The following is a 25328-nucleotide window of genomic DNA, read 5'->3' on the forward strand; positions in this document are numbered from 1 at the left end:
TTAGGTTGTTTCCTTGTCTTTGTTACTGTGAACAGTGCTGAAATTAACATACATGTGCGTGTCTTTGTGGTAGAAAAATTTATATTCCTTCTGGTATATACCCAAAAATGGGATTGTTGGGTCGAATGGTAATCCTGCTTTGAATTCTGTGAGAAATCTCCACACTGCTTTCCACGGTGGCTGAACTAATTTACCTTCCCACCAGCAGTGTATAAGCGTTTACTTTTCTCCACAACCTTACCAGCTTCTGCTATTTTTGACTTTTTACTAATAGCCATTCTGACTGGTGTGAGATGGTATCACATTGTGGCTTTGATTTGCATTTCTCTGTAATCAGTGATGTTGAACAATTTTTCATGTGATTGTTGACTGCTTGTATGTCTTCTTTTAAAAAGTGCATGTTCATTTATTTTGCCTACTTTTTAATGTGGTTGTTTTTTACTTGTTGTTTTGTCAAAGTTCCTCATAGATTCTGGATATTAGACATTTGTAGGATGCACAGTTTACAAATATTTTCTCCCATACTGTAGGCTGTCTGTTTACTCTGTTGATCACTTCTTTTGCTGTGTAGATGCTCATTAGTTTAACTAGGTCCCATGTGTCAATTTTTGTTTTTGTTGCAATTGCTTACGGCATCTTCTTAATGAAATCTTTGCCATACCCTGTGTCCAGAATGGCATTTCCTAGGTTTTCTTCCAGGTTTTTTAAAGTTTTAGGTTTTATATTTAAGCTCTTAATTCATCTTGAGTTGATTTTTGTATATGGTGTAAGAAATGGGTACTGTTTCAATCTTCCGCATCTGGCTAGCCAGTTATCCCAGCACCATTTTTTGAATAGGGAGTCCTTTCCCCATTGCTTGTTTTTGTTGACTTTGTTGAAGATCAGATGGTTTTAAATGTGCAACATTACTTCTGGGCTGTCTGTTCTGTTGGTCTATGTGTCTGTTTTTGTACCAGTACCATGCTGTTTGGTTATTATGGCCTTGTACTATAGTTTGAAGTTGGGTAATATGATGCCTCCAGCTTTGTTCTTTTTGCTTAGGATTGCCTTGGCTATTTGGGCTCTTTTTTAGTTCCCTGTGAATTTTAAAATAAATCACCATTAGCTTTTTCTAATGCTGTGAAGAATGTCATTAGTAGTTTGATAGGAATAACATTGAATCTGTAAACTGCTTTGGGCAGTATGGCCATTTTAACAATATTGATTCTTCCTATCTATGAACATGGAATGCTTTTCCATTTGTTTGTGTCATCTCTGATTTCTTTGAGCAATGTTTTGTAATTCTCATTGTAGAGATTGTTCCCCTCCCTGGTTAGCTATATTCCTAGGTATTTTATCTTTTCGTGACCATCGTGAATGAGATTGCATTCTCAATTTGGCTCTCAGCTTGGATGTCATTGGTGTATACAAAATGCTAGTGATTTTTGTACATTGATTTTGTACCCTGAAACTTTGCTAAGTTGTTTATCAGATCAGTGAGCTTTTAGGCAAAGACTATGGAATTTTCTAGGTGTAGAATCATATCATCTGCAAACAGGGATAGTTCGACTTCCTCTCTTTCTATTTGGATGCCTTTTCTTTCTTTCTTTCTCTTGCCTGACTGCTCTAGCCAGGACTTCCAGTACTGTGTTGAATAGGAGTGGTGAGAGAAGGCATCCTTGTCTTGTGCAGGTTTTCAAACGGAATGCTTCCAGTTTATGCCCATTCAGTATGATGTTGACTGTGGGTTTGTAATAGGTGGCTATTATTATTTTGAAGTATGTTCCTTCAATGCCCAGTTTGTTGAGGGTTTTTAACATGAAGGGATGTTGAATTTTATCAGAAGCCTTTTCTGCACCTATTGAGATAATCATGAGGGTTTTTGTCTTTAGTTATGTTTATGTGATGAATTACATTTCTTGATTTGTGTATGTTGAAGCAACCTTGCATCCCAGGGATGAAGCCTACTTGATCATGGTAGATAAGCTTTTTGATCTGCTGCTAGATTCAGTTTGCCAGTATTTTATTGAGGATTTTTGCATTGATGTTCATCAAAGATATTGGCCTGAAGTTTTCTTTTTTTATTGTATCTCTGCCAGGTTTTGATATCAGGATGATACCAAATAGAATGAGTTAGGGAGTCCCTCCTTTAATTTTTTGGAATAGTTTCAGTGGGAGTGGTACCAGCTCTTCTTTATACATCCAGTAGAATTTGGCTGTGAATCTGTCTTGTTCTGTTTTTTTTGTTTGTTTTTTGTTTGTTTGTTTGTTTTTTCTGGTTGGTAGGCTTTTTGTTACTGATTCAGTTTCAGAACTCATTACTGGTCTGCTCAGGGATTCAATTTCTTCTTGGTTCAATCTTGGGAGGTTGTATGTTTCCAGGGATTTAGCCATTTCCTCTAGGTTTCCTAGCTTGTGTGCATAGAGGTGTTCATAATAATTTCTGAGGGTTTTTTATATTTCTGTGGGGTCAGTGATAATATCCCCTTTGTCATTTCTGATTGTGTTTATTTGGAACTTCTCCCTTTTTTTCTTTATTAGTCTACCTAGTGGTCTATCTATCTTTCAAAACAGAAACTTCTGGATGTGTTGGGTTTGTGTATGGTTTTTCCCAGTTTCCTTCGGTTCAGCTCTGATTTTGATTATTTCCTGTCTTCTGCTAACTGTGTGTTGGTTTGCTCTTGTTTATCTAGTTCCTCCACTTGTGATAAAGACAAGGAATGATAAGAATTGGCAAGGGTATAATGGTTCCTTAAAAAAATAAAAATAGAACTACCACATGACCCAGCAATCCCTCTTCTGGGAAATGGAATCACCAGCTGATATCTGGTGATTGCTGCATTCCCATGTTGTTGATTGCAGCATGATTCATAATAGCCAAGCTATGAAAACAACCAAAGTGTCCATTGATAGATGATGGATAAAGAGATTATAGTTCATATGTACAATGGAATATTATTCAGCTGTTAAAAAGGAGATCCTCTCATTTGTGACAACATGGAGGAACCTAGAGGACATTGTGCTAGGTAAAATAAGTCAGACAAGAAAAATACTGCATGATTTCACTTATATATGGAATTTAAAAAAAAACATGAATACAGAGAAACAGAGTATAATGATGGTTACCAGGTGTGGGGGTGAGAGGACAGGGTTATGTAGGCCAAGGATACAAAGTTGTAGTTATATAGAGTGGATAAGTCTAGAGATCTAAAGTACAGCATGCAGACTATAGTTACAAATATTGTATTGTATACTGGAAATTTACTGGGAACATATTTAGGTACTTTACCCCCCACCCCCATACACGCATACACAAGGTAGTTACCATGTAAGATGATGCATACGTTAATTTGCTTGACTAGTAATCACTTTAATAAAATATACATCAAAACATCACATTATACAGCTTAAATTTGTACAATGTTTAAAGAAGATAATACACTAAAATTTCTTTTTAAGTATTTTAATCATCTGTTGCAGTAGATTGTATTTTCCAAAATGGCTACCATACAACACAATTCCCATTCCACGTGCTCTTCAATGTGACTTTGCCAGTCCCCATCCAGAGGTAGAATCTATTTCTCCATCCCTTTTCATCTGGGTGGGCCTTGTAACTCCTTTGACCACGAGAACATGGGAGAAGTGGTGCAATGCCAGTTCTAGGCATAGCCCTTAACTGAGCTGGCAGCTTCCACTTCACTATGCTAATGCGGACTCCAAGTCTTGCTATGGTTTTGTAATCCAGGTGTCCTGTAATTCCCTGGTGACTTTGCAAATCACCCGGGTTGTGAGGAGTGATGCTGTTTCATCACTCATTTACATTTTACTTGCCCTGGAATTCTATACATATACAGCTTCATGTTTCCAGTTTTCTGCCCCTGCAGCCTCTTTTCTTGAGAAAGGTGGCCTGTGACCTGTCTTCCCCACCCAAGAGGCTCAGCTCCAATCCAAACACAAGCACAAATCCTTAGTCTTAGAAATATACCTTCTAGTTTATTATATGAGAAACAAATTAGTCTGTCTCTGACTTTGGACTGATATTCATAATTCATTTTTGGTTGCAAGAAACAAATGAAGAAACAAATGAATTGAGCCTAAGAATATTCCAGATATCAGATATCCCCCTGCACAGCCTTTGGACATCTAGTTAAACCTGGCCTGAATGCCAGTACCACAACCCATAAGAATTCGGAGCCCTCATTATAATTTCTGTAAGTTCCTGGGCTACTTCCTCTTGCTTCTTCCTGCATCCATAATCCCACATTGGCATAGGCTCTGCCAGTTCTGCTTTTTATCCACCTGGCTTTTAAGTCTAGAGAATTCATCACTTTTCTCCAAACATTCCCTTTGCCCCAAGCATTTGTGAGTATAAGGACTTGAATAACAGGTCACTTCTCTTTGGTCTCAGTTCATTTTTAACTCAAACATTCTCTATCCAGCTTAAGGAGAACATATTATGCTTGTGATAAATGAATATACAAGCTTTAGGTGCTAATATATTTCTAGTGGGGCAGCAGGGAAAGAGTAATACAAATTGTCTTCTATGAAGGGTAGAACAAAAATCAGCAGTTTGGCAACTTCGAATTGTCATCAATTTGATTAAATCACCCTCCATCCCACTACCATCTACAGGAATTATTAATAGATACGGTGACCTTAGGTTGCGGTGGAATGACTATCAGAAATCAATTGCTTTCCATTTATGAAACCATCACCAAATATTCTAGGCAATATGATAGCCCATGTAACAGTAGGTGGTTTTCAAAATATTTAATAATTGGTATAGCATAAAATATTTAATAATCAGTAGAGGCACCAACCTATCAGAACAGACTCTGACCAGTCAGAACAGATGTCAGGAGTCAATTGCTGGTACAGCCCCGATATAGTCTGGATATTTGTCCCCACCCAAATCTCATGTTGAATTGTAATCTCCAGTGTCGGAGTTGGGGCCTGGTGGGAGGTGATTAGATCATGGGGGCAGATTTCTCATGAATGATTTAGCACCATCCCCAAGGTACTGTCCTCGCAATAGTGAGTTCTTGCAAGACATGGTTTAAAACCTCTCCCCGCGCCTCTCTTGCTCCTGCTCTTGCTATGTGATACATGGGTTCCCCTTTGCCTTCTGCCATGATTGGAAGCTTCCTGAGGCCTCATCAGAAGCTGAGCAGATGCCAGGCATCATCCTTTACAGCCTGCAGAATCATGAAGCAATTAAACCTCTTTTATTAATTAAGCAGTCACAGATATTTCCTTATACCAATGCAAGAACGGCCTAACACAAGCTCCATGGTGGACACCAGCTGCACATCCACCCTGCCTATAACCCAGCTCTGCTAATTCACATCACTTTTTACCCCAATCCTTTTCTCTTTCTCTTCCCAAATTGATTTTGTCCATTTGTGTGTTTATTTAATGAAGATGTTATTGAGTTTCCCCATGAGCTAGGAACCATGAATATGAAAATGAGTAGGTCCTCAAATGCAGTGAGGAGTCGGCTCCCAAGGAAGCCCTGCAACCACCCTGGAGTCCTCCATGGCCCCACGGCCAGCACAACCAGGGCTGATTTATTTGCTGCCTTAATACAGTGACACTGTGGTGCTCTGGATCCTGGAAAACTGCTTTCCATGATTATTAGAAACTTTGCCAATCTGAGCATTGATTTTAGAATTTTAGACTTGAAAGGGATCTTTTTAGGGATGAAGGAACTGAGGCCCAGAAAGGTCATAAGATGTCCATGAAACTCATTGTCTCTGCACTTTTGTCCTTGCCTTTTCTAGCTTCAAAAGTGGTCTCAGAGCTTCATATCTACTGTCAGTGCTAAGGCAAACTTGAAAACAGAAGAATTTTTTCAAGGCTTTGAAATTTCTATGCTTTCAGGTATATTTGGCTTGTTTTAAAATAGAGTAAAATGATATGTCATGGATGTACAGACTTTCTGTTTCCTTCACACTGAGCCCAATCCAGGTGATCAGACTGAAGCCTTGTGAACTATCACCCAACACGTGTTTTTCATTCCTTGAAACAATATCCTGATTGCCTTCCCTTGACTTGGGTCCTGTGGACTCCATTCCCCATCTCCTCAGCTACTTCATTAGTTTAGTCACCACGTGTAAAGGCCATTCAAGTGCCCTCACAGACCCCCCATTATAGGAGGTGTCACTGACAAAGGACTCAAGTGGCTGCACTCTAAAAGCCACCCCTGCATTTGCAGCAAGCCACCCTTCAAGGTGCAGCTCCTGGTCAGTGACAGAGTGACTGAGTGCTGCAGGACTCTAAGACAGGCTTGTTCCTGAAAGTTGGGATTACTCTGACAGCTGACGTTGGCCCAGGTACAGTTCCACCTAACCTTCCCTCCTCTCCTTCACTGGTGTCAGATCGGATGGTGGTCTGACAGCTCTCCCAGCATTTCTCAGCCTCCATCCCCTGTTGCTCACACAGGTATTTTCCCTAATCAAGTCCCTGAATATTTAATTTGGTCTTGGCATCTGTTGCTTGCAGGACCTAGAATAGATGGTGATGTCAAGGTCACAGATTTGGATCCATCCCCTTATCACTTCGGAGAGTAACTTCATTTTCACTACCTTGGGTTTCTGCACAGACAGATCCTAGTTTCTATTTCTCACTCTGTCCCTATTTCTATCACACCAGTAGAACCATAAGGCTAACTGACAAGAAGCCATTTTTGATGTTTTATGAAATTTCATGGGATCATTTCCAGGGGAGGACAATGGTGCTGACTGGAGAAGTCAGTCACGTGAGCAGGGGTGAGGAGGGTTGGTGGTATAGATTCTACAGAATGGGGTGGTATGCAGGAGAGGGGATGCAGGGCAGGGAGAAACAGCAGTAACCAGTTTGGAGAGTTTGACTTTGAGATGACTGGCAGCTTCAGAGTGACCTGCAGTGACCCCTGGCATGTGGTTCCTTATTCCTTTATCCTGGAGAAGATGCCATCTTGAGATGAGTTGAAAGTAGAGCTGGAGCCTCATAGATCTCCTAGCTTCGAATTCAGATGAGTTGGTGTGTGCAGCTGCCTCTAGGGGGCACAGATGAGGAGGGGACATACCTAGCACAGCTGCTGTCTCTTCTGCCAAACCCCCGCAGCCACATGGCATTGAGGAGTTAGCATCCCAGGGGACAATGGGCTTGCTGCCAGGCTCACGCAGTTGTCACAGCTGCTGCGAGTTTATGGGCAGGTGGCCAGAACGCGAACAGTGTTGGTCCAGGTGCAGTCTAATCACTTAGAAGGACTGGCCATCGTGGCAAGACACTTAGTGAGAGTCACCCAATGTGGGGGTGCGAGCATACCCATGGCAGAACTTGTCAAAGCTGCATTTCCTGTCCACCTCCTGGGCAGACTCAGCGAAAGTGGGAGAGGGGTGGACCATGCCACTTCAGGGGGACAGCCACAACTGGAAGGACCAGTCTGGCCACCCTGGGCTGATGGCTGGCACTGATATGGACAAAGACTCAAATTAAGACATCACAAACAAGGAACTTAGGGATCCCCGGTCTAGTTAATAACACTTCTCCTAACTCCTAAACCTCCATATTCATAAAACTGAGTGGAATAGATTTAAATACAAAATGCAAGCCTCTTCTCAGATATTTTCCTTCCCTCCCTGCCCCCCCTCCCTTTCTTTCTTTCTTTCTTGCAGAATCTTCCTCTGTCCCCCAGGCTGGAGTGCAGTGGTGCCATCTTGGCTCACTGCAACCTCGGCCTCCCGGGTTCAAGTGATTCTCCTGCTTCAGCCTCCTGAGTAGCTGGGATTACAGGCGCCCACTGCCACGCCTGGCTAAATTTTGTATTTTTAGTAGAGATGGGGTTTCATTAGCCAGGTGTGGTGGTGGGCACCTGTAATCCCAGCTACTCAGGAGGCTGAGGCAGGAAAATCGCTTGAACCCAGGAGCTGGAGGTTGCAGTGAGCCAAGATTGCACCACTGCACTCCAGCCTTGTCAACAGAGCGAGACTCTGTCTCAAAAATTGAAAAAATAAAAATAAAAATAAAAAAACAGAGGCCGCCCATCCAGGTTCATGTCCAAGTTAAAAAGGGGTGTCTTCACATGCTCGTGATTTGAGAAAAGTCAAATGAACTTCCCCTATTATTATATTGAGACCCTGTTAGTCGGAATCTGACTGAGAGTCCTTCTCTCTGGTAATAGTGAGTGGTTTTCATGATATTCTCTTTCTTGTATTCTTTAATTTAAGATAAATAAAGGGATGCGCTCCTTGGCCATAATCCGTGTTTTTGAGGGCCTGCCCTTTCTTGGAAGCAAAAGTTCCTGGGAAGGAAAACGCTTTCCCACCTAGAAAGTTGGCTTCTCCTGTGCTTCTCGTACCTGAGTAGGCCAGCAAAACAATTCTCCTCTGGCTTTTGCCTTTCCCACTCCATTCCCTACTAGGACTTTTTTTTGTGTGCATGTGTCCTCGAGTCACTTTATGTTACTAGTTATTATGAATTTTCAACCCCTTTGGGAAAAAGTTTGAAGAATTTGGGCTCTTAGAGGACAGAGTACTCTATTGGACAGCATAAAAAACAGCAAGTGCGTGGAGGAGTGATGTGAGGAAAATAGTAATTTGCTCCTATCCACTGAGCACTGACTATATAAAAATAGAATTAACAGGGATTTAAATAATACAACACTTAAAAAGCATATGGTATTGGGGAGTGGGGCCTTTTTAAAAAGGTTACTGAGCTGCCAACTCTACCTTAAAGGAATTTTAAATTCATCTAAACAGCTACAGATGTTACTGTCACCTGCTGAGCACAGATCTTTTTCAAGTTCTTCCCAAGGTGCAATGCCAGCCAGCCCTGACTGTGGGCACAAAACTGAGACCATATCTGAAATATACATAGTCTTTCTACCCACTCAGAGCAGCTGCCTCTACATTTGTGCAAATTCTAAAGCTATAAGAGGTATAGGTTTTCTCGGGTGACATACATAGAATCTGAAAGTGTGCTTCAGTCTTGGTTCCCATGAGCCTCCTCTGCCTGGCCCTTCATGGATAAGAGCCAAGATAAGGCTGTGGGGGACCTGGGAAAATCATGGGCTCTATAGTCAACTGGCACTGTTACAGGAAAGGGGTCCCGATCCAGACCCCAAGAGAGGGTTCTTGGATCTTGTGCAAGAAAGAGTTCAGGATGAGTCCACAGAGTAAAGTGAAAGCAAGTTTATTAAGAAAGTAGAGGAATAAAAGAACGGCTACTCAATAGACAGAGCAGGCCCAAGGGCTGCTGGTTGCCCATTTTTATGGTTATTTCTTGATATATGCTAAATAAGGGGTGGATTATTCAGGCCTCCCCTTTTTAGACCATATAGGGTAACTTCCTGATGTTGCCATGGCATTTATAAACCATCATGGCACTAATGGGAGTGTAGCAGTGAGGACGACCAGAGGTTACTCACATAGCCATCTTGGTTTTGGTGGGTTTTAGCTGGCTTCTTTACTGCAACCTGTTTTATCAGCAAAGTCTTTCTGACCTGTGTCTTGTGCCAATCTTTTATCTCATCCTGTGACTTAGAATGCCATAACTGTCTGGGAATGCAGCCCAATAGGTCTCAGCCTTATTTTACCCACCCCCTATTCAAGATGAATTGCCCTGGTTCACATGCCACTCAAATGCTAGCTCTGCAAACTCAGGAAAGTACTTTATAATAACTTGGAGCCTTAAAATTAGAAGAAACAATCTGGCCTGCTGCCTCATGTAACTGCATCTGTAACAATCCTCTGTTAAGCAATTTCTACCTTACACTTTAATTGTTTGTCCTTAGCTCTGCTTCCTTATTGACTCTAAGTTCCTCAAATGCAGAGATTCTTTCCATCTTTGTCATATTGAAGGTGCTTAATAAATTTGGTGTATAAATGAGTGAATGAATTAATGTCTTCATTATTGTGAATTATTGTGAAAATTAAATGTGATAAAGTTAGCTCCCTTCCCAAAGTGTACAGGCTTTGACTCTCAAGAGAACGAAGAGATGACTCAAGATGTAACTTAACAATGAGTAATCCCTCCCTTCCTCCATTTCTTCCCTTGACTTACATTCATCTTTAGTTCTCTAAACTAATATTTATCAAAGGCCTCCTATGTTTCTTCCAGATACCAGGCTAAGTCCTGAGAGAACGTGGAAAGTCACATTCCTTTCCTCGCTGTCTAGAGAGGAAACAGTCTTTAAAAATTACAGTCAGGGCCAGGTGCAGTGGCTCACACCTCTAGTCCTACCATTTTGGGAGGCCAAGGCAGGAGGATCGCTTGGGCCCAGGAGTTCGAGACCAGCCTGGGCAACTAGGCAAGACCCCATCTCTACAAAAAATACAAAAATTTGCTGGGCATGGTGGTGCATGCCTGTAGTCCCAGGTACTTGGGAGGCTGAGGTGGAGAATCCCTTAATCATAAGGAGGTCAAGGCTACAGTAAACCGTGATTGTGCCACTGCACTCCAGCCTGGGCAACAAAGCAAGACCCTGTCTCAAAAAAAAAAAAATCACAGTCAGTAAAATAATTGCTGAAGTAGAGTATGTCACGAGTGCAGAACAGGCATCAATATCTGCTTGGGGAAGTCAGGAAGGTCCTATAAAGGAGATGGTATCTGAGCTGAGCCCTGCAGATGGAGGAATAATACTGCCTGGGACTGAATCTCAAGTCTGCCCATAACCAACCAGGCATGTTGGACAAGTTACTTTACCTCGCAGAGACTCAGTCTCTTCACCTGTTTGTAGTTAGTTCATGGGATTTTTTTTTTTTTTTTTTATACTTTAAGTTTTAGGGTACATGTGCACATTGTGCAGGTTAGTTACATATGTATACATGTGCCATGCTGGTGCGCTGCACCCACTAACTCGTCATCTAGCATTAGGTATATCTCCCAATGCTATCCCTCCCCCCTCCCCCCTCCCCACCACAGTCCCCAGAGTATGATATTCCCCTTCCTGTGTCCATGTGATCTCATTGTTCAATTCCCACCTATGAGTGAGAATATGCGGTGTTTGGTTTTTTGTTCTTGCGATAGTTTACTGAGAATGATGGTTTCCAATTTCATCCATGTCCCTACAAAGGATATGAACTCATCATTTTTTATGGCTGCATAGTATTCCATGGTGTATATGTGCCACATTTTCTTAATCCAGTCTATCATTGTTGGACATTTGGGTTGGTTCCAAGTCTTTGCTATTGTGAATAATGCCGCAATAAACATACGTGTGCATGTGTCTTTATAGCAGCATGATTTATAGCCATTTGGGTATATACCCAGTAATGGGATGGCTGGGTCAAATGGTATTTCTAGTTCTAGATCCCTGAGGAATCGCCACACTGACTTCCACAATGGTTGAACTAGTTTACAGTCCCACCAACAGTGTAAAAGTGTTCCTATTTCTCCACATCCTCTCCAGCACCTGTTGTTTCCTGACTTTTGAATGATTGCCATTCTAACTGGTGTGAGATGATATCTCATAGTGGTTTTGATTTGCATTTCTCTGATGGCCAGTGATGATGAGCATTTTTTCATGTGTTTTTTGGCTGCATAAATGTCTTCTTTTGAGAAGTGCCTGTTCATGTCCTTCGCCCACTTTTTGATGGGGTTGTTTGTTTTTTTCTTGTAAATTTGTTTGAGTTCACTGTAGATTCTGGATATTAGCCCTTTGTCAGATGAGTAGGTTGCGAAAATTTTCTCCCATGTTGTAGGTTGCCTATTCACTCTGATGGTAGTTTCTTTTGCTGTGCAGAAGCTCTTTAGTTTAATTAGATCCCATTTGTCAATTTTGGCTTTTGTTGCCATTGCTTTTGGTGTTTTGGACATGAAGTCCTTGCCCACGCCTATGTCCTGAATGGTAATGCCTAGGTTTTCTTCTAGGGTTTTTATGGTTTTAGGTCTAACGTTTAAATCTTTAATCCATCTTGAATTGATTTTTGTATAAGGTGTAAGGAAGGGATCCAGTTTCAGCTTTCTACATATGGCTAGCCAGTTTTCCCAGCACCATTTATTAAATAGGGAATCCTTTCCCCATTGCTTGTTTTTCTCAGGTTTGTCAAAGATCAGATAGTTGTAGGTAAGCGGCGTTATTTCTGAGGGCTCTGTTCTGTTCCATTGATCTATAGTTCTGTTTTGGTACCAGTACCATGCTGTTTTGGTTACTGTAGCCTTGTAGTATAGTTTGAAGTCAGGTAGTGTGATGCCTCCAGCTTTGTTCTTTTGGCTTAGGATTGACTTGGCGATGCGGGCTCTCTTTTGGTTCCATATGAACTTTAAAGTAGTTTTTTCCAATTCTGTGAAGAAAGTCATTGGTAGCTTGATGGGGATGGCATTGAATCTGTAAATTACCTTGGGCAGTATGGCCATTTTCACGATATTGATTCTTCCTACCCATGAGCAAGGAATGTTCTTCCATTTGTTTGTATCCTCTTTTATTTCCTTGAGCAGTGGTTTGTAGTTCTCCTTGAAGAGGTGCTTCACATCCCTTGTAAGTTGGATTCCTAGGTATTTTATTCTCTTTGAAGCAATTGTGAATGGGAGTTCACTCATGATTTGGCTCTCTGTTTGTCTGTTATTGGTGTATAAGAATGCTTGTGATTTTTGTACATTGATTTTGTATCCTGAGACTTTGCTGAAGTTGCTTATCAGCTTAAGGAGATTTTGGGCTGAGACGATGGGGTTTTCTAGATAAACAATCACGTCGTCTGCAAACAGGGAAAATTTGACTTCCTCTTTTCCTAATTGAATACCCTTTATTTCCTTCTCCTGCCTGATTGCCCTGGCCAGAACTTCCAACACTACGTTGAATAGGAGCGGTGAGAGAGGGCATCCCTGTCTTGTGCCAGTTTTCAAAGGGAATGCTTCCAGTTTTTGCCCATTCAGTATGATATTGGCTGTGGGTTTGTCATAGATAGCTCTTATTATTTTGAAATATGTCCCATCAATACCTAATTTATTGAGAGTTTTTAGCATGAAGGGTTGTTGAATTTTGTCAAAGGCTTTTTCTGCATCTATTGAGATAATCATGTGGTTTTTGTCTTTGGCTCTGTTTATATGCTGGATTACATTTATTGATTTGCGTATGTTGAACCAGCCTTGCATCCCAGGGATGAAGCCCACTTGATCATGGTGGATAAGCTTTTTGATGTGCTGCTGGATTCGGTTTGCCAGTATTTTATTGAGGATTTTTGCATCAATGTTCATCAAGGATATTGGTCTAAAATTCTCTTTTTTGGTTGTGTCTCTGCCAGGCTTTGGTATCAGAATGATGCTGGCCTCATAAAATGAGTTAGGGAGGATTCCCTCTTTTTCTATTGATTGGAATATTTTCAGAAGGAATGGTACCAGTTCCTCCTTGTACCTCTGGTAGAATTCGGCTGTGAATCCATCTGGTCCTGGACTCTTTTTGGTTGGTAAACTATTGATTATTGCCACAATTTCAGCTCCTGTTATTGGTCTATTCAGAGATTCAACTTCTTCCTGGTTTAGTCTTGGGAGAGTGTATGTGTCGAGGAATGTATCCATTTCTTCTAGATTTTCTAGTTTATTTGCGTAGAGGTGTTTGTAGTATTCTCTGATGGTAGTTTGTATTTCTGTGGGATCGGTGGTGATATCCCCTTTATCATTTTTTATTGCGTCTATTTGATTCTTCTCTCTTTTTTTCTTTATTAGTCTTGCTAGCGGTCTATCAATTTTGTTGATCCTTTCAAAAAACCAGCTCCTGGATTCATTAATTTTTTGAAGGGTTTTTTGTGTCTCTATTTCCTTCAGTTCTGCTCTGATTTTAGTTATTTCTTGCCTTCTGCTAGCTTTTGAATGTGTTTGCTCTTGCTTTTCTAGTTCTTTTAATTGTGATGTTAGGGTGTCAATTTTGGATCTTTCTTGCTTTCTCTTGTGGGCATTTAGTGCTATAAATTTCCCTCTGCACACTGCTTTGAATGTGTCCCAGAGATTCTGGTATGTTGTGTTTTTGTTCTCGTTGGTTTCAAAGAACATCTTTATTTCTGCCTTCATTTCGTTATGTACCCAGCAGTCATTCAGGAGCAGGTTGTTCAGTTTCCATGTAGTTGAGCGGCTTTGAGTGAGATTCTTAATCCTGAGTTCTAGTTTGATTGCACTGTGGTCTGAGAGATAGTTTGTTATAATTTCTGTTCTTTTACATTTGCTGAGGAGAGCTTTACTTCCAACTATGTGGTCAATTTTGGAATAGGTGTGGTGTGGTGCTGAAAAAAATGTATATTCTGTTGATTTGGGGTGGAGAGTTCTGTAGATGTCTATTAGGTCCGCTTGGTGCAGAGCTGAGTTCAATTCCCGGGTATCCTTGTTGACTTTCTGTCTCGTTGATCTGTCTAATATTGACAGTGGGGTGTTAAAGTCTCCCATTATTAATGTGTGGGAGTCTAAGTCTCTTTGTAGGTCACTCAGGACTTGCTTTATGAATCTGGGTGCTCCTGTATTGGGTGCATAAATATTTAGGATAGTTAGCTCCTCTTGTTGAATTGATCCCTTTACCATTATGTAATGGCCTTCTTTGTCTCTTTTGATCTTTGTTGGTTTAAAGTCTGTTTTATCAGAGACTAGGATTGCAACCCCTGCCTTTTTTTGTTTTCCATTTGCTTGGTAGATCTTCTTCCATCCTTTTATTTTGAGCCTATGTGTGTCTCTGCACGTGAGATGGGTTTCCTGAATACAGCACACTGATGGGTCTTGACTCTTTATCCAACTTGCCAGTCTGTATCTTTTAATTGGAGAATTTAGTCCATTTACATTTAAAGTTAATATTGTTATGTGTGAATTTGATCCTGTCATTATGATGTTAGCTGGTGATTTTGCTCGTTAGTTGATGCAGTTTCTTCCTAGTCTTGATGGTCTTTACATTTTGGCATGATTTTGCAGCGGCTGGTACCGGTTGTTCCTTTCCATGTTTAGCGCTTCCTTCAGGAGCTCTTTTAGGGCAGGCCTGGTGGTGACAAAATCGGTCAGCATTTGCTTGTCTGTAAAGTATTTTATTTCTCCTTCACTTATGAAGCTTAGTTTGGCTGGATATGAAATTCTGGGTTGAAAATTCTTTTCTTTAAGAATGTTGAATATTGGCCCCCACTCTCTTCTGGCTTGTAGGGTTTCTGCCGAGAGATCCGCTGTTAGTCTGATGGGCTTCCCTTTGAGGGTAACCCGACCTTTCTGTCTGGCTGCCCTTAACATTTTTTCCTTCATTTCAACTTTGGTGAATCTGACAATTATGTGTCTTGGAGTTGCTCTTCTCGAGGAGTATCTTTGTGGCGTTCTCTGTATTTCCTGAATCTGAACGTTGGCCTGCCTTGCTAGATTGGGGAAGTTCTCCTGGATAATATCCTGCAGAGTGTTTTCCAACTTGGTTTCATTCTCCGCATCACTTTCAGGTACACCAATCAGACGTAGATTTGGTCTTTTCACATAGTCCCATGTTTCTTGGAGGCTTTGCTCATTTCTTTTTATTCTTTTTTCTCTAGACTTCCCTTCTCGCTTCGTTTCATTCATTTCATCTTCCATTGCTGATACCCTTTCTTCCAGTTGATCGCATCGGCTCCTGAGGCTTCTGCATTCTTCACGTAGTTCTCGAGCCTTGGTTTTCAGCTCCATCAGCTCCTTTAAGCACTTCTCTGTATTGGTTATTCTAGTTATACATTCTTCTAAATTTTTTTCAAAGTTTTCAACTTCTTTGCCTTTGGTTTGAATGTCCTCCCGTAGCTCAGAGTAATTTGATCGTCTGAAGCCTTCTTCTCTCAGCTCGTCAAAATCATTCTCCATCCAGCTTTGTTCCATTGCTGGTGAGGAACTGCGTTCCTTTGGAGGAGGAGAGGCGCTCTGCATTTTAGAGTTTCCCGTTTTTCTGTTCTGTTTTTTCCCCATCTTTGTGGTTTTATCTACTTTTGGTCTTTGATGATGGTGATGTACAGATGGGTTTTCGGTGTGGATGTCCTTTCTGTTTGTTAGTTTTCCTTCTAACAGACAGGACCCTCAGCTGCAGGTCTGTTGGAATACCCCGCCGTGTGAGGTGTCAGTGTGCCCCTGCTGGGGGGTGCCTCCCAGTTAGGCTGCTCGGGGCTCAGGGGTCAGGGACCCACTTGAGGAGGCAGTCTGCCCGTTCTCAGATCTCCAGCTGCGTGCTGGGAGAACCACTGCTCTCTTCAAAGCTGTCAGACAGGGACATTTAAGTCTGCAGAGGTTACTGCTGTCTTTTTGTTTGTCTGTGCCCTGCCCCCAGAGGTGGAGCCTACAGAGGCAGGCAGGCCTCCTTGAGCTGTGGTGGGCTCCACCCAGTTCAAGCTTCCCGGCTGCTTTGTTTACCTAAGCAAGCCTGGGCAATGGCGGGCGCCCCTCCCCCAGCCTCGCTGCCGCCTTGCAGTTTGATCTCAGACTGCTGTGCTAGCAATCAGCGAGATTCCGAGGGCGTAGGACCCTCCGAGCCAGGTGTGGGATATAGTCTCGTGGTGCGCCGTTTTTTAAGCCGGTCTGAAACGCGCAATATTCGGGTGGGAGTGACCCGAGTTTTCCAGGTGCCTCCGTCACCCCTTTCTTTGACTCGGAAAGGGAACTCCCTGACCCCTTGCGCTTCCCAGGTGAGGCAATGCCTCGCCCTGCTTCGGCTCGCGCACGGTGCGCGCACCCACTGGCCTGCGCCCACTATCTGGCACTCCCTAGTGAGATGAACCCGGTACCTCAGATGGAAATGCAGAAATCACCGTCTTCTGCGTCGTTCACGCTGGGAGCTGTAGACCGGAGCTGTTCCTATTCGGCCATCTTGGCTCCTCCTCCATGGGATTTTTTTGCCAGGATTCAGAACATGGGCAAAGAGCATAACATTGATCTAGGCAATGGTTCAACAAATGTTAGGATGGCACAACAATGGTACAACAAATGTTAGAAATAACCATAAAAATGTCCAGCCTGGTTGTTATGAGAACCACAGACAGTCAGGTTTGGGGAGTATTCAAGGAGGACCCCTTTTCCTCACCTAGGTTCAGGATAGTTCGAGAAAATTTTAAAAGAATAATTTTGGAGGCCAAAATATCACCTTTGAAATGACAATGGCTAAATTGGAGAACAAGGTTAGAACAAGGGAAACAAAGCTAGAAGGCACTCAGACTGGGCAGATGTAGGCATGGCAGCCTCCTAGACAGAAGTCTGCCCTGGAGAGACTCAGAGTGTGGAGCCACAGACGAAAGCTCTGGCTCACTTTCAAGACAGGAAAGAGAGGTGCAAACCCAAGTTTGCCCTGCTGTCCATTTCCATTTTACCAGTCAAGGACTCCCAGGGACAGAGAGAATGAAGGGTGGAACATGGCCAGAATGTGCTTAGAAAACCAGTTCTCTACGGAAATGGGGGTGAGGGGAGTGCACCCCTCTAACACAGTGTTACTATGGCATGGGGGCTGGCAGGTGGTGGCATTCTGTGCTTGCAAAGGATCAGAGATATGGATAAAGTTTGAAGGCAGACAGGGGCCAGATCATAAAAAGCCTCACAGGCCAGGCAAGGCAAAGGAGCTGAGGGTGAATGACTACTAAAAAGATCAGGAATATCAATTGATGGATTGCCAGGAAGAGGGACTGATCAGGAATATCAATTGATAGTTTGCCAAGGAGAGTGACAAGTGCAGCTAGCATTGCAAAGCATACATAGGTAGAGGCACTCATCTCCAGGCTCGTAGAAAAAGAGGCTGGCAACATGGTTTTGCCAGGTCCTTAGGAAGCTGAAGATGCTGGCAAGGAAGTAGGATCTGGGCTAGATGGACCTAAAGTGAAACTAGTAAGGAACAGATATTCTTGGGCAGCCTCCCGGAGTCCAGGAACCAGACAGTACAGTCCATTCAGAAAGAATGTAAAATTTGAGGAAGGGAATGAAAAATCTGAATGAATAAGAAAATATAGTAGAGAGTTGCATTCTCAGATTTCTTTTGAAATGGGAGATTTTGGGGTGATAACAAGATCTAAGGGGTGATCCTGAGAATGGGTGACTCAATAGAAGTAGAGGGGAATGTCATTGTCATTATAATAGAGGGAAGTCAGGGATGCTGGAGGGGTCATCTACAAGAATGTGGAAGCCTTCAGGATGAAGTCAAAGTTAACAAGGAGAAGAGACATTTTAAATCTGGTATGTGGAACTGGGTCAATTAAAGTAGCCATGTATGAGGGATCCAAGAAAGAACAAAGACATGGCAACCTTCAAAATAGCAACAGCCACCACCAAAAAATTCCCTGGGAATAATCCACCCTGTTTATGCAAGAATGGAGATCATAGAAACATAAAAATATGTATAATTGTCATAAGATATAGGTCTCGTGACCATTATAAACACAATAACAATGAAGTTATTTTTTTCTCCCTACTAAAGAAGAACATGCTGACCACAAATCAGTGTGGTAAACTTTCACAAAATGTGCGCCAACTTCAATAATTGATTTAATGCTAATTTCCCTGAGATACTCTCTCTCTCCCCAAAAGCACACAAACCAGAGAAGTGTTTCCTCCTAAACTGTAGGTCCACAGGTTACCCTAGAAACTCATCTGCAAACCAGGCAACACACAGGTTGTAAGTTTGTGAGAGAAATGGAATATCTTCCATATACACAAAACCAGATGGCATTCTATCACATCAGCTGATGTTTGTGATTATTACTCTTATTTCCCATAATTGCCCTTCTGAGATCTGCTCTTCTGCGTTATGCTAAGCACATATAATTAGCCAATGAAAGATATGGAGCTGAGCCCATTTAAAAAAGTAATTACGGCCAATATGATGGTATGTAATGTAATAAGCAAGTCCAAATCATAATGTTAAATACCTTCAGAAGATAGCCAAAGAGGCTTTTTGTAGAGATGACTTTTATTAAAGTCAAATGGAATATGTCCATTTTAGTTGTGGCATTCAATCATCATAGACAACTCTAGAAATATGTCATGGGAAAAAAAAAATAGGAAGCAAAACAGGCAAAGTAATTCTGCTGAATCACAAGGCATGGTCTTCGCTGTAGGTTCATTGCCAGGAGGAGTCCTTGAGAACGCCAAACTTCATTGGGGGGATCTACAAGAAAAGAGCTTTGAAGACAGACCTCCTTCCCCCCTTAGATTTCCCTGTCAAGATATATAAAGGAATTCAAACTAATCAAAAAGCCCAAGTGAGCCGGCTGGTTAACTAGGACAGGCCCAACTTTGAGTTCAGAAAGCTTTCTAATGTTTTCCACCTGCCTATCCAAAGAACAAAGTTTCCAGGATATGTTGACTGCAAAGGAGGCTTGCTCCTAAAGAGAAAGATCATGTGGTTGCCGAAATGGCATATCCTGGAAGTTTAGCTCAATGCTGAAAACCATTGTCATGCATAAGAAATTACCCCATGCCCAAGATACTGAATTTCTTTTTCTTAAGCTGTTTAATCATCATGAGAAAAGTAGTCAACAGGCATGTGAGGACATGAAGCAGTTAGCCCTTGAGGTTCCTGAGGCTCTTTACAGTCTCAGCCCATCTAAATTTAGCAATCAGTGGATCCTCTTCACCCTAGCAAGGTGGGTATTTCATTGTCTCGTATTCCTCTTCTCCCCCACCACACACATGTTCCTCCCCAACAGATATCTGCTATGATCATTCCTGTTCCACCCATGCCACTGCCCTGTCTGGAATGATCTGTGCCCTCTCACCACCTCTCCAAATCGTTCAAGGCCCAATTCATGTTCCTTTCTTCATGAAATATTCCCCAATGGCACCAGCCGACACCAATATTTTTGCTTCCTGATCAGCCCTCTTCTCTGTCTCACTTACTGTCCAACTAGAGATAGAAAAGGGGACCAAGTGGCTCGCACCTGTAATCCCAGCACTTTGGGAGGCCGAGGTGGGAGGATCACTTGAGGTCAGGAGTTCGAGAACAGCCTGGGCAACATAGTGAGACCTCATCTCTAGAAAAAATTTAAAAACTAGCAGGGCATGGTGGCACGTGCCTGTGGTCCCAGCTACTTGGGAGGCTGAGGTGGGAGGATCACTTGAGCCCAGGAGGTTGGGGCTGCAGTGAGCCATGATGGCACCACTGCACTATAGCTTGGATGACAAAGGGAGAGTTGTCTCTAAAAAAAAAATTTAAAAAAGAAAGAAAGAAAAGAAAGTAAGAAAATAAAAGAAAAGGGTTTGATCTTGGGGGTTAAAACCAACTGCTAGTGTGCCTGGAGTAATATCTTCAAGATTCCAAAGTTCCTTCTGAATTGAAAAGTGTCATGGTCTTTAGCAATGACAGTGAGAATGGTATGGGAGGAGGGAATGGAGCACTATATGTCCAGGATTTGCCAAGCCTAGTCTAAACCATTCTTCCTGGTAGTGGTTTATAATGAAACTTAATTTTTCATTGTCTCATATTATCCAAATGTATGCAGTTCCATGTTCTTATGGCCACTCGGATTAAATTTTCAGATTTTAAAGTGATAGGCCGCAGAAGTTACAGAGAAAAATGACCATAAAAGATGTCATAGAGAGTTACAACTGGTCATTCTTGAGGGGTCCCTCAAGCTGGCCTTCCATCTTGGGGTTGATTTGATAAGCTCTCAAAAGATGATTTCAAGTGTGCACCCAGGGGCGATGGATTTCCTGGTATGATTTCTCATAAATATATGCATGAATTTATGAATATATACGTATTTATATATACATATATATATTTTATACACACACTTTCAGTGTATAGACCAAATTACTAATTAATTTCCAAATGGAGACATCCTTTATCAGAAACTACACTCCCCAGGGCTACTTCTACAGGTTTCTACTTCTCCTTCTGAATAATGGGTAAGAAGCTGAATGTGTCCAGGAAGTGTCCCAGTGAGCATGAAATCAGAACCTTCCCTCTTTTCTTCCCAGTGGTTAAAAAGTGGGCCTTGATTAAAAACTGCTCTGCCACTTGCTGATGAGCTCGTCCTTAGGCAGTTTCTCAGATTCACTATCTCTTGGTTTTCCCAGCTGTAGAATGCAAATAGCAATGATACCTGACACAGGGTTCTTGTATAAAGTGCTCAGAACAATAAGTAGCACCTGTTAAACACAATGTTCATTTTTATGATTACATTTTTTTCTAGTAGTTTAGAAATATAATTTCCATGATAATGTAACAGCCCTAATGGCAAAAAAAAAAAGCCCATATTATTTTTTTAACCCATGCATATTATTCGAAATCCAGGAGTACCAAGAAAGATCTCACCTGAGAAGGCTAATTGTGTAGTTTTTTCTCTTCCTTTATACACTATACCTGGGAGTTAGCTCCACTCCTGGATTAACTCTTATTTCTCTATTTTCTTTCTGTTTTACAACAATTCATCACACCACATATGTAGATGACTGTGTGTATGTGAATATGGCAAGTGAAACCTCACAATCTCCAGGCTGTTCGGTGAAGCTTTATGCGAATTCATTTCACCTACACCCTTCCCCTGCCCACCCAAGGCCTTGAACCGAAGCCTGTGATCCCCTCCCAAGTTGGATCCTGCCCTTCGCCAAAGGCAAGACCGCTGAAGGCGTGGCCTTCTAGATGATTCATCAGGTTGGCGGGCTCTCCTGCCCAGGGGACACCCTGTCCGCGTGAAGAGGGGGGCCTTTGTGTGAGTGATGTTTCTCAATTATCAAACTAGTGGCGTGAAACCTTTTCCTGAAACACCTGAGTGTAAAAGGTTTTGTTACCTCCCTTTTTTTCTTTTAAATAACAAAGGAATAGCCACACCTACCTTAGTTTCTATTGGATACAAAGGTGAATAGTTTTGTTGTGGTGGTTGTTGTTGTTTTAAGCCTTCAACTCTCAAAAGGCACAGAGTTCCCAGGTGCAAAGAGGTAGCTTAGACCTGTCTGGGGCGGATCGGGGACAGGAGCCAGCTCCCCTGAGGTCAAGCACCAGAGCCGGCCCCCAGACCCCGCCCTCGACTACAATTTCTCTTCCTTCTCCTCCCCCTTGCTTTGCGAGCTATTGACTGACTGCAGCCAGCTGAGGCCCAGGCTGTGGGAGTCCGGACTTCCTTTTCTTCCGTCTCCCATTTTTCCTTCTTCCTCCACCCTCCCCCAAACCAAACCCCAAAACCTCTAGGTAGTCCAATATTAAAACCGGTGGAACAAAAGCATTCCCAAAATCAGGAGGAGGGAAAGAAGAAGACGAGGGAGGCAAAAGTAGGAGGAAAATAGGAATGTCAACATTTATTTTCCTGAAGGGGAAAAAAAGTTCTCTCTGGGCAGGCAGGCCATCTTCCGGGAGGGGGAATCCACAGTTTCCTCAGGTAATAAGTTCCAGGGATGCTGGATGCAGTTGGTAAAAATACACAGCGTTTCAATGGGATGATGGGAGATGTTTACAGCCCTCCTGGGAAGATGCCAGAGAGTTTAACAGTCCTGGGATACCTCCCAGCTGCCTGCTCTGGTGCTGGATGAGTTTACGCCTCCTTTCCTGCTGGAAAAGGTGAAGCAACCAGTGACTTGTCCAGGGTCACACACCACGCTTGGGACAGAAATAACTCTGACGTCTCTTTCCTGGCTATATCAGCAGACAACATCGCCTAATGACTGTACTACCATTCCAATCTGAATCATTTAAATTGCTCCTAATTGCAGGCCTGCAGTGCACTGTAACTGCCGTATGACTCTAACTGCCAAGCCAGCCGAGATAGGAATGACTGAAGTTTTGCAAATTCCTGAATATGGAATTAAAAATGCTGGGCGGGGGAGGGGGTAGCGCAAAAGTGTTTGAAAACCACTTTGAAACTGCTGACAGGTATCCTATTTCAAATTGTTTAAAAGATGAATTGGAAATGTCACCTTAAATTTGTCATTTTATTGGAATTAGAGAAACACTTGGTGTTCAAATGGATGCGGTTCGAAAAGGCACCTCAGATATTTCTAAGAAGTTCGGCTTCACACTCTTCCTCTTTGTGTCTGCTAAATTACTGTCTCATTTTGGTGTTTAAACTTCCCTTTTAACTCCTTTGTGGGCAGATATGGGGAAAGGGGAGGGCCTGGGAAACAACCAGGCATTTGACTTCAGATCTGAACACGGGGCTGGACACGTGCTGTGCTCAGGAAAGAAAGTAAATTCCACCTGGCAAATTGCTCTAACTGATTCATTTGTCCACAAAGAGACGCCACCTACCTGCTTGCAGGTATTCAGGTAAATGACAGGTGGGCGGGGCCTCCTGACTCTTTCAATCCCTAAGGTCTCAGCAATGCTTTATCTGTCGGGGCTTCCGTGATGTCACCCATTTCCTGGTCTGGAGCGACCAATGCCGTCCTCCTTCCTCCAGGCACCTGTTCACCGAAGTTGAGGCTGGTCACAACTCCGGCGGCCCAAGGAGCTGCTCGGTTCACCCACAAGGAATGAGAGCTGCCTGCCTGCTGCTGCTTGGAGAGCCCCAGACAGTCTCTTGAAGAGGTGAGTTGCAACCCTCCATTTTTCTCTCTTGGCATTTAGACCACTGGCCCCTGAGGGATCTGAACACGGAATTTGAATGAAAAAAATACAAGCTGAACGGCTTGTCGCTAGTGTTTGCCCCAGAGGGAGAAGCTTTTTTGAGACAGAAGAGTAGAGAGATGACTTTGACATTCTAGTTGCACAATAAACTTCTCCCAGGCCAGATATTTAATCCTTTTTGTTTCTCTGATCATTAATCCAGCCTGTGCTTGTCCTCGTACTTGATCTGATTAAAACAACAACAACAACCTAAAGAGAAGTAGAGTGAAGGCTTTTGTTTTGAAACTTAGCGCGAAGGTGCAGATCTGTTCAGCCGGTTTAACGGGGGCTAGGAGGCCAGTGCAGACTGGATTCAGAGTTCTTATTTTTCCTTTTCTTCCTCCCTGTATTTTGATCTAAACCTGTGAGGTGTCCCTAGTTTTTTTTTTCTTTCCCCCTGAAAACCTGTTCCTCAGGGCAAATTCTGTTGCCCTATTCAGAAGCTGTGCGTTCCAGTTTTCCTCTCTTCTCTGAAAAAGTCTACCATTTTCTTTGCTCTTTGTTGAACACTCTTTTAAATACGACTCTGCAGTGTGCATTTAGAATTTGTTTACATTTAGACCTGGACTGGCTGCCTGCTGACCTTTGGTTACAGTAAGGATTAATTCCCTCATTGCCGCAAGAATGTGACTTCAGGTCTGATTTTTAATTTTTTTGGACCTCTTTGGCTTCTTCTGTCTCTTTTTCTTTTAATAGCAAATATACCGAGGAAGTTGTTCTGCCAGGACCTGGCTTTTAAAGTAATTTTACCTCTAGGATCCATTTTTGTTTTCTTAATCCTGATCACACAGCCTGTACTACTTCTGTTCTTGACAGCCCAATAGTCAAACTCTTTAGCCAATATTGTTGTCAGAGAAAGGAAACCATTTTTAAGCCCAGCTGCCTGCTGGAATGAGCTGGAAAAACTGGAAAAGAAATAAATCTGCGAGACACTTCATTCTAGATTCCATCATCAGCTGTTTTTCTGAGATTTAAGTTAGCAGATGTTTGCAAGGGAATAATCTGTTAGGAATTATGCTCCTGTTCATCCACCCAGAAATACAAAATGCACGTAAATTCTCTCAAGGTATGAATTGAAACAAGCTGAGATCATTTTTGCCTTAGACAGACAGTCGTTCCTCACCACTAAGAATCTGCCCACTTCTTGTTGCCAATTTCTGTCTTACTGTTTGGAGGTCCCTATTGTTCTTCCTTAACTGACCTTTGTTTATTATTTTCCCCAAGCTTGTGAGTTTAGGGGGTGGGGTTTGGCCACCACTTGTCTCTTACTAAGGTTCTCACTTGATTCAAAGCTTGGATCTTCTGGATAAAAGTGCATCTAAACCTCTCCTCAAGATTACATTGCCTCTGGTTTACCATGATTGATTAGTGCTTTTCACAGTAGTTAATTTATGATTAAATAAATAATTTCATCACTGTATGTCAGCATGTCTGAGTATTAAAGGAACAAAGCTGTAGACACTGTACCCCCAGGTAGAAGAAAGAAAAGAAGTGACAAAGACTGGAATTCAGAGTCAGATTGACTAGAATGCAGTTCGTCTGTTGGGTAATTTACACACAAGTCCTGTCCAGAGTTCCTGTGGTAACTCCACCCATTGGTTCAAGTGGACATAGGCCTGATGGAAAAATGTGCAATCTCCTTCATTTATATCCTTGAGCAAGTTACTTCTCTGACTTTCAGTTTCTTCATCGGTAAGGTGGGAGATAATAATCCCCATGATCTAATGTGGTTGTGAGAAGTAAATGAGGTAGCTAATGTATGTTAGCATCCAGCGACCAATGCCTGGTGTTAACTGGTGCTAAACTGAGGCTAGGTTCTTCCTTTGGAAGGAATTTTCCTAGGTTGCTTGGAGGAGAGAGTCTGACTCTATCAAGATAAAGA

At 42.4% G+C, this 25328-nt stretch overlaps 1 long non-coding RNA gene across 1 annotated transcript; it reads right to left on the reverse strand.

Annotated features, from left to right (window-relative positions):
* Positions 1-3328: 3328 nt before the first annotated feature.
* Positions 3329-21800, reverse strand: LOC134730201 (uncharacterized). Its single transcript, XR_010111867.1, has 2 exons — positions 21684-21800; positions 3329-5174 (listed from the first exon to the last, which is right to left on the reverse strand). It is a non-coding gene; the product is annotated as an uncharacterized LOC134730201 (long non-coding RNA).
* Positions 21801-25328: the final 3528 nt, after the last annotated feature.

This window comes from Pan paniscus, chromosome 3 (assembly GCF_029289425.2).
Source record: "Pan paniscus chromosome 3, NHGRI_mPanPan1-v2.0_pri, whole genome shotgun sequence".
Lineage (NCBI taxonomy): Eukaryota > Metazoa > Chordata > Mammalia > Primates > Hominidae > Pan > Pan paniscus.